The following is a 5,043-nucleotide window of genomic DNA, read 5'->3' as shown; positions in this document are numbered from 1 at the left end:
TGTCTAGCAAGACCTACTTCTGACCAGCAGAACATTATAGATACATCTTGCAATAGGTAACTGTCTAGCAAGACCTACTTCTGACCAGCAGAACATTATAGATACATCTTGCAATAGGTAACTATCTAGGAAGACCTACTTCTGACCAGCAGAACATTATAGATACATCTTGCAATAGGTAACTATCTAGGAAGACCTACTTCTGACCAGCAGAACATTATAGATACATCTTGCAATAGGTAACTGTCTAGCAAGACGTACTTCTGACCAGCAGAACATTATAGATACATCTTGCAATAGGTAACTGTCTAGCAAGACCTACTTCTGACCAGCAGAACATTATAGATACATCTTGCAATAGGTAACTGTCTAGCAAGACCTACTTCTGACCAGCAGAACATTATAGATACATCTTGCAATAGGTAACTGTCTAGCAAGACGTACTTCTGACCAGCAGAACATTATAGATACATCTTGCAATAGGTAACTGTCTAGCAAGATCTACTTCTGACCAGCAGAACATTATAGATACATCTTGCAATAGGTAACTGTCTAGCAAGACGTACTTCCGACCAGCAGAACATTATAGATCTTGCAAGCAGTATCGTTTATACAAGGGTTCCATTGCATAAAAGTTAGTATTATAGTAAGTTTGCCATCCAATGGTAACTACCATAACAATGCTAAGCAGCCGATGAGAATCAAAGATTTCATGGAAGTTATTATTGGATGGCCAAGTTACCATAATAGTAACTTTTTTGCAACAGAGCCCCATATATATTTCTGACCAGCAGAACATTGTAGATATATCTTGCAAGAGATCTCTATCTTGCAAGTTCTGTTTCTGACCAGCAGAATATCTTGCAAGAGAGGTATCTGTCTGACTAGCAGAGTACGATAGATACATCTTGCAAGAGGTAATTCTGTCCAGCAAGATGTATTTCTGACCAGCAAAGCATGAAAGATGCAAGGAGTATTTCATTTATGTCCTGCTAATTTTTAATGCCAAGAAATGACTTTAATTTAGATTCAATCAAAGGCAGGATGTTTTCTCCTTTTAGTCGCCTCCTACGACATGCAGGAGACACATTAGGCTCATTCTTAGACCAAAAACCTACAGGGGAAAATACAATTTTTGTATGAAGAAAAGTATCCAAAAGTACACATCAAGAATCTTAGAATGGCATATATCTGAAGATGTTTTGAATTTATAGAACCAACAGAGAAAAGAATTATTGGATGTAAATAGATAAGAATGCATATAGCTTATTTTTCCTTTTTATAACAAAACTGTTTCCAAATGTTTTAAACAGTTTTTTTTTCATGTAGGATATTCATCTACAGATTCTTTATCCACCTCCAATTCTTAAACTTCTTACAAGAATCATCTAAAATATACATTTTTAGATTTTAACATAATTAAGGAATAAGTTATTTTTTATCAAACGAATGCACTTATTTACAGATATTTACATATGTTTAGAAATATTTACAGATATAAAGATATTCACAGGTGTTTAAATATAAATGTACAGAAATGTATTTATATATATTTACTGTTGAGATGAAAACTGCTATCCTAAAACTATATGGCTTTCAAAATTCGATCTTCACATTCTTAAGTTCTAATGCAATATATGTGCCTTTTTTTCTCATGATTCTCTAAAAATTCATTATATTAGTCATAGTATTTCTTTTTTCATTTCCTACCTCCTGTCATGGATGAAATTATTTTACACAGGCCTACCCTTTGGTGATCTGTGCTCTTTTTTACTATTATTTTTGCATATGATTGTCCCTCTAAAATGATTATTCATGAGACAGCAATTATCATTAGTATCACAGACAATAAAGGTTATTTTGTCAACATACTCACCCCTTCTTTCTTTCGTGGTAATATATATTTTTTTTAGTTTTTATTTCTCTTTGATTTGATAAATGGCTAGCTTTAAGCTTCATTTTCTGCTTTTTTTTCATGTTTTCAAAGTTTTGCTCTCCACACTTTTTTATTCTATTCATTTGCATCACACTCATCTCAACATAACATTTATTTAATTGAGTTTTTCTTTTCACATGAAAGTAAAAAGAGAAAAAAGGGAGTACAGGGTATTTGTTTTTTTTGTTATAACTCTAACCTGCAATCATAGAATCACATTTTTCTAATACCTCAATAATTGTGCCCTCAATATTTTCCCCTTGTATTATGTATTTAACCCCCCCCCCCTTTTTTTGCAGTTACATCCTTCCCCTCTGATATCAGACTCGAGCCATTTTTTCGTTCTTCTTTCTTTTTCCAAAATTATTTTCTTCCTCCATAATCAGTTCCTACATGTATTTCAAAGTAATACATATCAATGAGTTAACAATTTCTTTCATTACCTAAAATTCAACTTCATTTGCCAGACCTGGGCCTTGTAAGATGAAATAGGCAGTTGTGATAATGCCCCACCCCTTCCTCTCTCTCTTCTCTCCCCCCTGCACTTGGTTTTCCATCACAAAGTGATTTTTTTTCTTTGATTTTTTTCTTGCCAAACTTAAGATGTGTTAAGACTTATTTTGATTTTCCATGTAGTCAGCATGTCCTTTGACAAGGGCTCATTCCCCCTCCCAATTTTTTTTAAAAATCTATCTTTCCATACATTTAAATTCCTTCCACTTGCTTATTCATACATCTCTTTCTCAAATAATGGCTAACTTAACACTGTACTTTATCAAGACCAACACAGTAGAAAAAATGATCCTAAAACTGAACAGTGATTATGTCTCTATTAAAATATTTGGTCTCTTTTTTTTTTAACGGTGATATAAATATAAGTCTTCTATGCCTTTTCATCTGGAAAGTTTCTCTTTTGTGTGTGTCATTATTTTTTTCTCCTGCTCTGGTTAGCTCTCCATGTTCCTTTTTTTAAATCGAAACGGGGAAGGGGGTGAGGTAATCTGCAAGTTGTCAAATGTTACATAGTTCACATTCATTTTTGATTTGTATTACACACAAAATAGTGGTTTCAACTCACGCACTTGCCTCCAATAATTATGAAATATTCAGTAATCTACATGCTTACTCATCTTAACAAAGTGATGGCTACCTTAACACTGCATTTATAAATCCCTGCACAGTAAAACATTTTATCAATTCATTATTTTTTATCCATTATTTTAGAAACAAGTTTTCTGGTTTCCTTGTTCACATCAATACCATTGCAAATTGTGTCCCTTTTATGTGTTTCCATCTCTATTGTTTTTAGTTGGTCTTTCAGATTTTTGGGACCACCCTAGTAACCATTATTTCTTCATTTTTGAGCAGGGGAATGGTTTTTCTCTTAGGTGTCAAATTTTGCCTTTTCTACTTTGTTTTGTTGTTTCACTCATGCACTTGCTAACAGTATGCATGTACATGTGTGCTCACCTCTATAATGTAATGGCCACCCTTACATTTCAATTATAAATACCAACATATTAAACAAATAAAATCCTCTTTTCTCCACTGTTTCAAGTATCTATCAACACTTCTTCTTTTTCACCAAGATACCATTTTTTTTTTCTTTTCTTAAGCCCCATACGTTAATTAATATCTGCCAGACTTCTTTTTTTTGTTATTCATTTTTAATAATTTCTGCATTTAGTCACAATTTTACAACTTAAATTGACTGAGATTAGGGACCATCTCACTTTAATATCAGATAGTGAATAAACATGTATTTTTCTACATGTTACACTTCACTGTGTTTCTTTCATAATTAATGAAAAGGGTTGCTAGTCATAATTGTACTTGTTGTTTTACATACATGTATATATGGTTTAATATCATTTGCACTATTCAGTTCTGTAGCCCAATTGGGATAAATGGATGGTATGTATCACACTTTTTTGTGTAAGAATGAGTAAAGTGAAAGGTTTGCTAAATTTAATTGAGTTGTAAAGGAAAGCTACTGCTCTTGGTGTTTTCCCGCTCAATTTGCAATGTTTTATTCATATTTTCCTCTTGTGTCTTATAACTGTTCTCCAGTCCATTTTCTTCTTTTTTTCCTCTTTCATCATGCTCCTCATCATCATTTCTATTTTTCTTCTTGTTCTGACATCATTTTCCTTTTTATTCCTAGCCTTGTTGTACTCCCTTTCTATCATTATCACTTTTAATCTTTTCTTGATCTTCACTATTTTATTGAATCAGATGCTACCTCCCCATTTATATTTTGCTCCTTCTTTAACGTTCTCCCTTTCCCTTCTAATTTTCTTTCAATAATTCATCTTACATTTCTTCCTTTTTCTTCATTGTTTTATTTATCTTTTTCTCATTCCTGAATTTGTGCAGTCTCATTCTTTATTCTCCTCTTTCCACCTATCAAAGGGTGGTTTATATTGTACTTAGTATTTCACACACTCCTTTTTTTCCCTTATGTAATTTTTTTATTTACTACTTTATATTATTTACAATACCTCTCTCAATTTTAGTCTCACTTTTTTTCTTTCACCATGCTTCAAATCTTCATACTCCTCCTTGTTCTGATATGTTCACTGTTTTCATTCTCAAGTGTTTCCCCTTCTTTCTCATAATCACTTTTAATTCTTGATCATTGCTTTCTTTCTTCTCATTGAGTAGTTCACTCCGATCCATGTTTTTCACTCCCCTTTCTTTGTTCCTTCTTTATCCTTTTCTTCCATTTCCTCCTGATTTTCTTCCTATAATTCATTTTCTTTTTCTGCTCCTCTCTCTCTTTTGTCTTTATCTTTTTCTCATTCCTGCTTTTCTGCAGATTTTTTATCCTTATCTTTCACAGAGTTGTTATTCTACTAAGTATTTTCCCAGTTCTTCGTATATTTGTTTTTTCATCTTCTTTACTTCTATATACATGTATTATTTATATAATCTCTCTCTATTTTTGTCTCACTTTTTTTTTACTATGCTACTCATCCTCATTCTCCCTGTTTTGATGTCATTTTTGTTCTTTTTCATTCTCAACAATGTTATTCACCTTTTCTATCATAATTATTTCATTGATTCTTGGCATTTGCTTTCTTACTTTTCATTAATTTAGCTGCTAC

This window comes from Lytechinus pictus, chromosome 15 (assembly GCF_037042905.1).
Source record: "Lytechinus pictus isolate F3 Inbred chromosome 15, Lp3.0, whole genome shotgun sequence".
Lineage (NCBI taxonomy): Eukaryota > Metazoa > Echinodermata > Echinoidea > Temnopleuroida > Toxopneustidae > Lytechinus > Lytechinus pictus.
This window is presented reverse-complemented; position numbering follows the sequence as displayed.